Genomic DNA, 14,439 nt, shown 5'->3' with positions numbered 1-14,439 from the left:
GATGTACGTCACTATCCATTAGATTATTTGTTCATATACCTAGTTATATATTAATTTAATAACCAAATATACAGCGCATGATATAATATCTATCCAGGTTTAATTAATAAAGAGAAGTGAACCATCAGATTATATTGGGTTTTCAACTTAATAATTACCGACGTATCCAAAGATTATATACGTACATACTCAGAAGCAAAATTACAGATATGTGTATGTAGGTGTAGATGCGCACCATGTACATGCTTGTAAATAAATCTGAAAGTAAGCACGCATACAATTACACTGCCAAGGAACAAATACTTTTTCTCAACATTAAGCTATAACAAGGAATGGTTTCAGAGTCTAAACAGAACAGTCACTGACATCATTAAAAGATACTCAATCATGAAAAAATACTCATAGCCGCATGAGTCTTGAAATGGAGAAGCAAATCCACAGTTATATATATGTTGTACATATATTCAAAAGTAATTTTGTACAAAGAGCTTTCGGGAATCTGTTCGATTCCTTTTTCAAAAGAAACTGGAACCGAAGTTTCCCGAAAGCTTTCTGCACAGATTTATCTCTACAAATACGCATGTACGTATACATATCTGTGGATTTGTTTCGCCAGTCACTGACATATCCGTCCTATGAGGGGTTTTAATCATGAGAGACCCTCTTCATAGCAAGCACCCACATCACTATCCCCTTCGTTTTCGACATCAGTGCCTCATCAGTTGCATGTTGAAACCCCCAACCGATGTTGCACGATTCCACAATCCATTCGTGACCCATTTTCTTCTCCTGCAACTTTAAAATTCCAGTTATGACCCTTTCTGTGACTTCTCATATCACTTTCATGTAGATATGAAAAAGCTTCGTAGATTTAACGCACTAAACAGTCAAGACTTACTTTGATATCAAAACGTCTTATTTCAATACTGACTAATTTTACTCCTTCCTCCTACCATCCTAAAAAAATAGAAAAATAAAACACTAACTGCTGACTCTGATCCCATACTGGAATTTAGTATACTCAAGTACTTTAGTTATGCACGAGCACTCACACAAACCCACACACATACACAGTAAACCCACACTCATACCCACACACGTCAAATATATATGCTCTCATTAGCTATTCAGTTGTCGCAAAAACATAAAAACATACATAGTAGATTGGTTCCTCCGGTCTCTCTTTGCTACTCTCGCTTTAGGTTATCTGCCACAGGCTGCTTATCAATATTTAGCCTCCTTCTCCGTCATTATCCATTGCTTCTATAACTTTCTTCGACAAATCATTAGCCGATGCTGGACTCCTCCTTCGAATCCATCATACATTTCTCGTTTCCCATTGAATAGTCGTTTCCTGGGGCCATTTCCCCTTCGCTTCCCGTTGCCAAAATCAGAAAAAGAAAGACGCTGCGCCTTTTTAAACGTTATCTTATTAAAGCGTCTGCTTATACCTTTTCTCTCTTACTCTCCCTCTGCCCTCTTCTCAGCACACACACACACACACACACACACACACATATATATATATATATATATATATATATATATATATATATATATATATATATAGATATATATATATATATATTATATATATATAGATATTATATATATATATATATATATATATATATATATATATATATATAGTTATATATATATGAGTGTGTATGTGTGTGTAGAACGTCAAGGAGATTCGATTTTGAAACCATATAGAATATGAGAGCCTCATTGCACATATTTTTTGAAAATGGAAATAATGCCTTATTATCTTTTACCGAAGAAATCGGTCTTGCTTGAGTTCCTTCATCCTGTCAGCTTGGAAATGTTCGCTGCGATGAAGTTCTTTAACGTAATATCATAGATCTTTACCGAACTCGTCTTTGTCTAAATTGAATGGAGTTATATCGACTGATAATTAAGATAGTATGATTGCTGATACTATGCTTTCAAGTTTATGATTACACGTGTACAAGGGATGTTGGTTTCAGTTCCTACAGGTATGCTTCAGCCTGCATTGATAAACCAGTTTTCTTTGTGCAGGATTTAATTATACTCGTCCTCCTATCTAGATATAACACGTGTTATACCATGGGAAAGAAAACTCCCTCTAAAAATTTAGAATATATCTATTGCTGTAATTTATCAGTCCCCTTTTACTAAATAAACCACATCATGAAATATTACTATTGGATACAAATATATTTATGGATTTTATGTGAATCTCATTTTCTTTGTTAATTTATTTTTCCTATTGCAGTGAAAGTTCTCTATACAACCCACTATATCACAGAATAGTGGGTTGTATAGAGAACTTTCACTGCAATAGGAAAAGGTGCGCAAAATCCGAAGGCTTTGTGGACAAATTCTTACAAAACAAGCAAAGCACGACTTAACGCTATGCATCATTTGATGGTCTTTAACGGTCGTCACCAGAATCCAAAAGCAAAAGCAGAGCGTCGCTGCCATTAGTCCGATCATAAAATATTCCAAACCGACTTCACTATTCACTTCAGGCACCAACTCCCTGTGAATGACTTGGACTACGATTTCGTGCGCATATTTCTCTCTTCTTTCTATGTTCATTACAACCATCATCATTATCGTTGTTATATTTCGCGGAACCACCTCTTTACCTCTTTAGCACTTCTCTTACGAAATATTCATCTCTTTTAAAAGACAAAAACGGGGGTGCTTTTTTTGTTTTAATGAATGATAGTCATATACTACACTACTATGAGATTCAGGGCCTCTGTAACACGGTTTTTTCGCAATAACTTTTTATCTATGCATTTCATAATTATAACGCTTATTCAGAATACACATTATATCTACACATAAATTCTGACTGCATTCTGCATTACGTAGGTTGAATAAATTTGGTACTTATAATGTAAAAGTGACTTTTTTTGAAGACGGGCCAACTTACTCAAAGAAAAGGTTTCGAACGCACTCGTTACGTAACTTATGACACCATTTCTTCCCTCTTTCTCGATGGATGATTGGCTATACGTAACGAAGGCTAGACCTCTGGCAGCATTGACATACAAATTTAAATACAAGCAAAGCAGTACACCTTTATGAACTCTGAAGCCTCTCCACTGATAATTGTCATAATGAACAAACCAACAAAATATGTTAATAAATACAAAAACACTTCGATTATTAGTCTAACTCCCAAAATAAGTGTCCTAAGAAATTACAGTCTACTTTATAGGTCACAATCAGATTGACAAGATGTAGGGAATAGTTGGTAATTTTCAAAAACATAGTAGACAAGCTTGATTTGATAACTGCTATATCCAATGTCAAGCAATTTTTATTTATTGGCTATCTACCTATTTACTGAGAGAAAAAAAAATAGCCGGTACCGTATTTTGGCTTTAAACCTTCACCAATAATTATCGTCAGAATGATGACTTCATGAGGCTCCACCCACTTTGGCCTCGTTATAACATTGAAGGCTATCATGGGCACTGTTGGATTAGAAAATTTAACTTCTGGCTATAAAAACTAATTTCTCGAGCAGTTGTAAGAAATGCTAAATGATCCTCAAGAATCCCAGCAGTTGGCCTAAACGTTTAATTCATGTATATTACTGCTATTACTACAGTAGTATTGCTATGCTAGCACCCCACCCACATCTATGTATCGTTCCGCCATTCATAAAGTTTTTATATCCAACACGTCGTACGGCTGGTATTTACTTTGGATAAAAATCTTATTTTAACAAAAATAGTTATATAAAGGCTGATTTCTTACAATCTCTCTCTTTCTCTTTCTCTTGGTGGCATAGTGAATAGTTAATGGAAATGTTCAAAATCCTGAATGACATTACAAGTATTATAATCACGTTACGCTAAATACAAATCAGACCATAAACATTGGATTTAAACTATAAACTGAATAATTACCTATTCAGCCATAGTAAGTATGGCCACGGGCTTTCTCTTGACTGTATAAAGGGGAAAATTCCAAATCCTGTTAGCCATTCTTGACTGCTATGGGTTTCAGAGCCGATGGAACAAGGTGAATGAAGTTTCTGTCTGGCGGATGGGCGGGGCAACATTTCGTAAAACGGTGTTTACCTTGCTTACGTAATGAATGTTTTTCGACTCTTGGGTCGTAATCATTGGCCATGGCGTCGGCTAGTTAATTTTTACTCTATAAAAATTAAAACTATCGGGTTTAGGTTATTGATAATGCTGACAAAATTTGTGTGTGGTTGTAAAATATACATATGTCAACTTTCAGCTACATCCGATGCTTTGATAAGGAACAAAGTCCAAAAAACCGTGTTACAGATGCCCTGAATCTCATAGTAGTGTATAATATATTCATATACATTATATATAAACATATATATATATATATATATATATATATATATATATATATATATATATATATATATATACTATATATACATATGTGTGTGTGTGTGTGTGCATTTATATGTGTGTGTAGTGTATGTTTATATATACAATATATTCTATATACGAAATATATACATAATATATCTATATACGTATATATATAAATATACTATATATATAATATTATATATATATATATATATATATATATATATATATATATATAATACACACACACACACACACACACACATATATATATATATATATATATATATATATATATATATATATATATATAACGAAACTTCGATAATCATCCCTTTATAAATTGACTGATGTATAAGAATCTATCAAATTTCGGTCCCAAAACTGCAACTTCAGATAACAAAAAATATTTGAAAATTGAGAGAATAATACAAACCGGCCATCTTATTTCGATCCCGCACCCCTCACCTATTCTGTAACCTGGAATTTATTTTGAAAAACCTCCCTGTAAATCAGCCTGCTACTTATCATCAGTCTATCCTTCTAACCGTCGGTCTGTTCACAAATTTGTCTCCTCCTTCCAAGCATCTCTCTCTCTCTCTCTCTCTCTCTCTCTCTCTCTCTCTCTCTCTCTCTCTCTCGAATATGGCCTTTGATGTTGTGACGCCGATTTGATAAAAGAAATACCTTCTCTGTAGCTCTCTCTGAGAACGTGCTGACAACTTTACTTCGGCGAATGCAGAACGAATGGCATAGCCATGAGGTTTACTGTCGGCCTTTTGCCGGATTGTGAAAATATCCTGGCGGGCAGTTGCCACAGGAGAAAGAGAAGCTATAGTAGATTCACATCAACCGTGCATTTGATGTCTAGGCCAGTCCATTACGGACGCTCCTGATTGGCTGTTGATAAGCCAATCACAGGGCTGGAAACTCTCAGTCTCTCTCTCGAGAGTTCACATGGGCAGGATGTATGTTCCACTTTTCTTGAGGGATGCATTTGAAAGACGTATCCCTCAGGAAAGATGGAACATAGATCCTACCCATGTGAACTCTCGAGAGAGATTGAGAGTATCCAGCCCTGTGATTGGCTTATCAACAGCCAATCAGGAGCGTCGTAAGGGACTTGCCTAGACATCAAATGCACGGTTGATGTGAATCTCCTATAGTACCTCTCGGTAGGTCTTTCGTGAAATAAGTCTTTTTTTTTTAACTGGAAATGACAGTTTGTCAGCGAGCGTTTATTGATTATTATTGTCATTATTTCAGTAGATGAAACCTATCCACAAGCAAGCAGGGTCTATTGGCTTGAAATTCAAGCTTCCAAAGAACGTTGATTCCAACTGCCCACCGCAGACTCCACACTGCAGCAGTAACTGATCATGATGCAGGGCTAGTGATTTCTCATCGCCCTGGGGGAGACGCGAATCCGCAACATCTGAGTTGCATATCACGACACTAACCACAATGCTAACGAACCAACTATTTGATTCAAAATCTGTTATCAACTTTTTTTTTCTCTCATTTAAACAGAACTTTTTATTGTTATTACAATTTTTGAGCCAAAAAGCCCAAAAAATCCCAAACACTCCAAGTCAAGGCGGGGATGCGTTCGCCTGCAGCCAAATTAGGGCTTATATGATGAAAGTGAATGAAAATTCAACGTCTTTATCAATTCTACCATCTTCATTCCCAGTGCTGAATAATTTCATAGGATATCTAAGACTAAATGTTACTATTTTACTGATAATTTGGAACAATTCTTTTCTGGATATACATCTGTAAATACAGAGAAAGGCTTCGAATGGATATCGGGAAAAAGTTAGAACAAAACGCGTACGGAAATGAAAAATCTCACTCAGTGGAAATATATAAGAAATTTGACAACTAAATGTTGATGCACGCATTAAAAACAAAATTTGAGGTCGCGGAATGACGAGAAAAATGGTTAACTGCATATAACCAATTACTTTCACAAAACTATTTTGTGACTTGCTTTTATATATTTCTACTTGATGTGTCTGCTCTTCCGCGGGGGTCTTGGGCATTCTTTAAACGAATGTCTTGATCCAGGCTGCATCCTGCACCATTCGTATTGCGCCTGATAACTCGGCAGCGGTGCGATCCGAATTTTGTTGAATAATGCGCCGTTTCCAGTAATTACTGTTCATCCCAATGACAAACGGTCTGCAGTTAGCGTCGCCCTGCGCGCGGTATCTCTGTTTTGCCGTGTGATTACACGTTGCTTATTACTTTTGTACGCGAGAGGTGAGGTTCATTTCTTGGAAGCAGGAAATGAACTTCGGTAGAGAAAATGAAAATGCAACTTCCTGAGACGTTTCTGAAACGAAGTGAAAATGTTGGTCACAAGGAAAGTAATTCCTGTCAGAAAGATCGAATGTTCAGCGTGACAGGGATTGCAGCGAGAGAAACAAATAATATTGGTGAATTCTGGCTGTGTGAAATGGAGACTTGCATTCCCTTTTTTGTAACGATTTGCCTATTCACATCTGGAATAAATTACTCTCCAGTCGTTATTCATATTTATTTATGATCACCATCGCGGTGGGGGTGAAATGTCCAAATTTGAGCCTGTTAACCAGTACTAACTGATTTATATATATATATATATATATATATATATATATATATACGTATATATATATATATATATATATATATATATATATATATATATATACATATATATATATTAGTACAAGTCAAAATGCTCAAATTTAGTGGTTTCACACTCATAAGGATGGTGATGATATATAAATATGAGTAACGACTGGAGAGTAATTGATTCCAGATGTGAATGAATATATATATATATATATATATATATATATATATATATATATATATATATATATATATATATATGATATATATATATATATATATATATATATATATATATATATATATATGTGTGTGTGTGTGTGTGTGTGTGTGTGCGTCCGTGTGTGAATAATATATATATACACACATACATACATATATATATATATATATATATATATATATATATATAAATTTTATATATATGAGAACTTTCATCCTTCTTAAAAGATGAACAGCGCCACTGGACGAAATATAGTATCGAATATGAGCCTGTGAAGTGTTTTGTCCCTCGAGAATTGACGTTCTCAAGCATTCCATGCCTTTATCTCACTTGTATTTTAAAACAATTATCCCAACTTCGGTTATTTGTATTAAATGAACAAACACATGTTTTGATATGATCCTTTCACTGTTGAATATTCTCGTTGTAGCTAAGTTTTATATGCTGTCAATACTTGCATTTAAGCTATCTGTTTTTGAGAAAAATAACTTCGCTTATACTTATCTAGGAGGAATTATCTTTCTTTTTTTTTAGTTGTATTTTGTACTAACTTAAATCATATGTTTAGCTAGTAAACATTTACAGAAAAGAAGGACTCTGACTTGGAAAAGGTAAATGAATAATATTTTCTATTTTTGGGAATCATTGTTCGAGCAACGATTGTTATACATCGTTTCCTTTGCATGAGGAGGCTTTAACGATTAAGTCAGCCAAAGGCTATGGCCTAAACCAGGCTAGATTCAAAGCATAAATGGACTTAGGAAAGAAAGAAAACCGAGCAAGCTTTAACACGGCTCGAAGTAAGAATTTCACAGCGATCATCTAAAAAGATAAAGTCCAAGTGAATCTGATCTTGCTTGTCCTCCCCGAGTAACAGTATGGGAGACATGACACAATCACCCAACCCCTAGAAACCGGTTTGTCCACCCGGGTGGGGAGGGTTAGGTAGGAGAGACATCCACTCTCCTCCTGCAAACCTGTTTGTCCGCCCCAGGTGGGGCAGGGTAGGTAGGGGATACAGAAGCACACGTAGGGCGCGCCAATAAGCTCGTATGGAATAATGAAGAAGGGTTAGGGAGAGAAATCCACATGCTTAAATTCAGTAAATCGCCTTTTATAATAGGGTGGCTGTTCACCCTATTATAATTAAAAACAAGGGACCCTGGTGACATGTGAGAAGAAGACCTACTGTAAGTTTGTGGGAGACAAGCAAACCGGCTTAAAAAAAAATAAATAAAGGACTAATGCTCCAAACAAAGTGTCAGGTCAACACCGCCCGAAAATAGTTTTAATATATTAGATAAATAAGATTAGAGCATCAGCACCAGGTTTTTAACAAACAGATTTGACTGCGTAACCATAATAGCTACCAAAAGAGGGTATTTCAGTAGAGGAACAGAGATTTTAGCCTCCCAAATCAGTTTTGCAAAGACACTGTATTTAAGGAACCGGGTCTGAATGAATATCACTATTCATAAACCCTTATTTTCTGTGAGTCATGTGCATTCTAACAGAAAGGCTGAACGTGTTATGGGTTAGATTCACAAATCATATTATAATGTCTACCCTCACTACTTAGAAGTAATTTGTCTGGTCTTCAGTGTTGTGAAGAGTTTAATCATCAGAAAAAAACAAATAAAATTTCTTCGCTTCTGCTGTAGAATGTAGACTTTAAAGAATAAACGTTCAGGTAAAAAAGAAAGGGGCCTTGCCCTGCAATGTCCTGTGTATGACAAATACTACATGAAGCCAGGGAGACATCACTTTTGCAGAATTGGTGACTGTCAATCCAGTTATCAATCTAGTACATTTATTTTCATGCAGTAACTGGAGATTTCTATTGATGATTGTCACTTGAGCTTGGTCTCATCAGGGACTTGAGGTCATATTTACTAACACCGTGAGTTTTATAACAAAGAGTGAATTAAAGAACTTCTATAAAAAATTAATTGGGTATTACTTCTAAGATGAATGATGATGATAAGTTTACAGGTGTTTCTGACTTTATTTATAAACAGACGATATTCAATGAACTTTGATGGGGGTAATGGTATCCTTGACTGCTTCCTGCATGGAGTTTGGAAGTAGCCTTCACAAATAACATTGTAGAATTTCGTCCATGTTTTTCTCAGGAATGCCACGAAAGGATCGGGAAAAACTTTCGCTTCGAAACGTAGATTGCTAAGATATTATGTTAATACTCAGATAGAGGCTAACAAAACAAGAGTACAAGATAGCCCATATGTGCTGATGATTATAAATTTCCTTTACACAAACACACACACACACACACAACATCATTAAAGAGAAAATTAGCCTTTATAATTCTGTTCACAGCGAAGAAGTGTGAAGGGTACATAACTTTATGTCTATCTCGAGGTTGTTAATTCGCTTTCATTTGTTTGCTAAGATAGTGGAGGTACTCCATCCAACAGGCATGTGAAGTGCTGGTGGAGATAAACATAACTTCATTTCAATTCTTTTACGACATTTGTGCCCCTGGTAATTGTAAGTAATTTTTTTGCATTAATATCAGTCTTCCTCCAAAGCGGCAAGCTACTTGTTTTTTTTTCTTTTTTTAAAAAGAAATACTGACGTATGACTGATATCAATATTATTCTAGATTTAGGTCCAGTGTCACAGAGCCGTTGCTTGTTTTATAGGGCTGCTTATGCAGATATTGTCGCCATTTAACATCTTGCCTGCTGCAGGCCAAGAATTTTTCCTTTAATTCAGTAATACGTTAACTGAATAAAAAAAAAAATTGCCTTCTACCTCCTGAGAACGGGTGGATGGGATTTGAAACTACTCCCATTTGGTTTTGAGAAGCTTACGACAAAAAACGGTTCTTAATCTTGGATATTCTCAGTATTCCTAAACGACAAATGTCTTTGATTAGGATATAACATCTCTATGCAAGTTTAAGGCATTTGCATAGTAGCATCAAACTTACAACTTACCAAATTCTGAAAACTAACAAATTTTTATGCAAATATTAAATCCCTTCATGCGTAATATTCCACGAAATAAGTTACTTGGGGAATAAACTTTTAAACAAACTTCATCAGCAATTACTTTATGTTGCATTTCTGGATATATTACTGCCTTATATTTGGTAGAATGGGAATTCATGCGGTAGAAAGTCAAGTTTTTCCAGTAAAAACATGACATTTACTTATATCCTATTTATTAGTGAAAAAAAAAATTAGCTACGTACAAATGTGCCACCTAATGGAGCAATTCGTATTCGTCGTAAAAGTAACGGAATAAAACATATTTTAGCTGATCCTAATCAAGATTGTAGTGACTTTATTGAGGGCTTAGTTGGTCTGGGCTATATCTTGTCTCAATATTATTCATATAAATGTATGCTATAAATCAGCGTATCTGTCAGGGAAATATTCAGCTCGTGAAGTGAACGCCGGACCAAAATATGTCAAGTCGTCGAAATTGTCCATTAGCAGAATGCCTAGCAGTGAAATGACCATCATGAAAATTCGAAGGTGAAATTTACTTGGAGATGGGATTCCTGATATAATGTCCCCGGTATTATTTTGCTTTAATACCAAAACTCACCACTAGAGCATTTATGCTATGTTCTTGGGTATCCTAAATATACTCAATACAGAAATCATATCAAAATCCATTGGGATTTTATCGTTACCGAGGTATTTACCGTCTGTTGTGTGTGTTTAAAACTTATTTCCAAGGTTATGGTATTTGAATACGGCGATCATGGGAATGGTTGTCGTATTATAACACAGAACTTATGGTTGTGGCATATACAACACACAGCTCAAGGGAGTGGTTGACGTATATCAACGCAGAGCTCATGGAAGTGGTTGTGGTATTTCAACACAGAGCTCATGGGAGTGGTTGTGATATTTAATTGCAGAGGTCATGGGAGTGGTTGTGGTATTTCAACACAGAGCTCATGGGAGTGGTTGTGGTATTTCAACACAGTTCATTGGAGTGGTTGCAGAATTTCAACAGAGCTCATGGGAGTGGTTGTGGTATTTCAACCCAGAGCTCATGGGGAGTGGTTATGGTATTTCAACCCAGAGCTCATGGGAGTGGTTGTGGTATTTCATCACAGAGCTCATAGGAGTGGTTGTGGTATTACAACGCAGAGCTCATGGGAGTGGTTGCGGTATTTCAACACAGAGCTCATAGGAGTCGTTGTGGTATTTCAACGCAAAGCTCATGGGAGTGGTTGTGGTATTTCGACGCAGAGCTCATGGGAGTGGTTGCGGTATTTCAACACAGAGCTCATAGGAGTCGTTGCGGTATTTCAACGCAAAGTTCATGGGAGTGGTTGCAGTATTTCAACGCAGAGCTCATGACCTTACCTTACCTTACAGACCTTACATCTTGTTCCGGTTGCCCCAGGTCCCTCAGTGTGAGGCACCTCTAATGTCAAACAGAGAGTTGCTAGCACATCTTCCGGTATATTTTGCATCTTCTAATCTTGGATGGTCTGGGATGCAGCTTAGATATTTGTCGAGCTTATTCTTAAACACATCTACGCTCACTCCTGATATATTCCTCAGATGAGCTGGCAACGCATTGAATAGACGCTGCATTATCGATGCTGGTGCGTAGTGGATTAATGTTCTGTGTGCTTTCCTTATTTTTCCTGGTATAGTTTTGGGCACTATTAATTTACCTCTGCTTGCTCTTTCTGATATTTTTAGCTCCATGATGTTTTCGGCTATTCCTTCTATCTGTTTCCATGCCTGAATTATCATGTAGCGTTCTCTTCTCCTTTCTAGACTATATAATTTTAAGGATTGTAGTCTTTCCCAGTAGTCAAGGTCCTTAACTTCTTCTATTCTAGCTGTAAAGGACCCTTTGTACACTCTATATTTGTGCAATATCCTTTTGATGGTGTGGGTACCATAACATATTGCAATATTCAAGTGGACTATGAATATATGTTTTATAAAGCATAATCATGTGTTCAGCTTTTCTTGTTTTGAAGTGCCGTAACAACATTCCCATTTTTGCTTTACATTTTGCCAGTAGAATTGCTATTTGATCATTGCATAACATGTTCCTATTCATCATCACACCAAGGTCTTTAACTGCTTCCTTATTTGTGATTGTCTCATTATTAGGTTCCCTATATGTATATAGCTTTCCTTCTCTGTCTCCATAATTTATTGATTCAAATTTATCAGAGTGGTTGCGGTATTTCAACGCAGAGCTTATAGGAGTGGTTCTGGTATTTTAACGCAGAGCTCATAGGAGTGGTTGTGGTATTTCAACACAGAGCTCATGGGAGTGGTTCTGGTATTTTAACGCAGAGCTCATAGGAGTGGTTGTGGTATTTCAACACAGAGCTCATGGGAGTGGTTGTAGTATTTCAACACAGAGCTCATAGGAGTGGTTGTGGTATTTCAACGCAGAAGTCATGGGAGTGGCTGTGCTATTATAACACAGAGCTCATGGGAGTGGTTGCGGTATTTCAACACAGAGCTCATGGGAGTCGTTGTGGTACAAAAATGAAAATGTATACCTCCGCGACAAAATATTCAATGAAATGTCTTTATACGAAATGTCCACCTTCGAAATGTCGACGAAATGTTTGTAGGCCAAAGAAAAGATGTTGGTCTTCGAAATGTCCAGCTACGATATACAGTAAGATAATGCGGATGACGAGTGTACCTTCCAAACAAGAACTTTCAGTGAACTCATCCCTCGGGGCGGCGCTCCCAAGGACTGCATCTTGAAAACTTTTAGTATTTGACTTCACCCTCATTTTCTTCTGCAAAATATTTTTCTTTGAAGGAAAATGGTAAAACTTTTACAGGATACACCCAAGTGTTAAGAGATAGGTGTCTTTTTATTTGTTTCTGTCCGTAAAGTAAAGAACTTCTGTATTTGTTTCCATGTAAGAATTAGGAAGGATTATTGTTTCTTCTTCCTTATTGTTGTTAGATGGGATTTATCTTTCTTAAAGTTGTGTTTGCTGATGTGGCTTCTGTTTAGCAATATTCTCTTGCGGATAATTCTGACGGATGTCCTTAACACCGACATTTAGACGTCATTAAAAGCAAACGTTTTTCAGATACTTGATATTACATAATATGTTCTTTAGCTTGCTAATTAACCAACATTAGAATAGAAAAAACGTATCTAAACATTACATTTGATCCTAATATTGAGATATGATATGGGCTATATACAATATGGGCCTATGCCAATTGAGGCAATTGAATTCCATACTTAAGTGATGTTACAAAATTAAATGAGTAAAATGGCATCTCAATTAAAAAAATACTAATTTGTCGAATGCCCTTGATGCTATTTAATAAAATTTACTAATTGGCAGATTAACTATCAGCTTCACTTCTGCACCATGACTGAGAACTACCACAGAAGATTAACTACAAGGTATATAATTCAATGGTGAGGTCAAATGGAACTTCAGGAAACGGGTCTGACTGATAGAAATTTTGTGATTTTCGTTTTGGTTTGACAGTCATCGTTTAACGAAGATACCTGCAGGATGAATATACCGCTGATAACGTGTACTCTCTCTCTCTCTACTCTCTCTCTCTCTCTCTCTCTCTCTCTCTCTCTCTCTCTCTCTCTCTCTCTGTATATACATTATATATATATATATATTATATATATATATATATATATACATATACATATGGTGGTGCCATATATTAAACTATATACACATGAATATACATATATAATAAATACTATATATATAAATAAAGATATCTGGTTGTACATTTGCAACTGAAAGTGTTTTTTTAATAATTCAACTGTATGCGAATTTACACCGTTAATATTCGAAATAGGATATTGTTATTATTGTCGAATGTAAGTGCCTTTCCGGGGGTGGCGAATGGAACAGCCAGACGCAAATTCCATCAAACAGATGCTAAAACCAAGTTACGTCATATCGTATCTGGCTGAAACGCACTTTATAAAAATTAACAGTACATACTGATATACTTACGTATAATGAAGTAATACGTTGACATCTTGCCGTAGCGAACAGCGAGAGAAGCAATTTTCCCGCCACTGCGTCTGGCTGTTCCATTCGCCACCCCGAAAAGGGAGCTTACATTTCATCAATAATAACAATACCGATTTTTCGAATATTAATGGTGTAATTCGCATACAGTAAATTATTAAAACACTTTTCAGTTGCAAATGTACACCCAGATATCCTTTTATATACCTAAAACTTACACTAGCGTGACTATT

This window comes from Macrobrachium nipponense, chromosome 35 (genome assembly GCF_015104395.2).
Source record: "Macrobrachium nipponense isolate FS-2020 chromosome 35, ASM1510439v2, whole genome shotgun sequence".
Classification (NCBI taxonomy): domain Eukaryota; kingdom Metazoa; phylum Arthropoda; class Malacostraca; order Decapoda; family Palaemonidae; genus Macrobrachium; species Macrobrachium nipponense.
The sequence above is the reverse complement of the archived record's forward strand: the minus strand, read 5'-3'. Positions refer to the sequence as shown.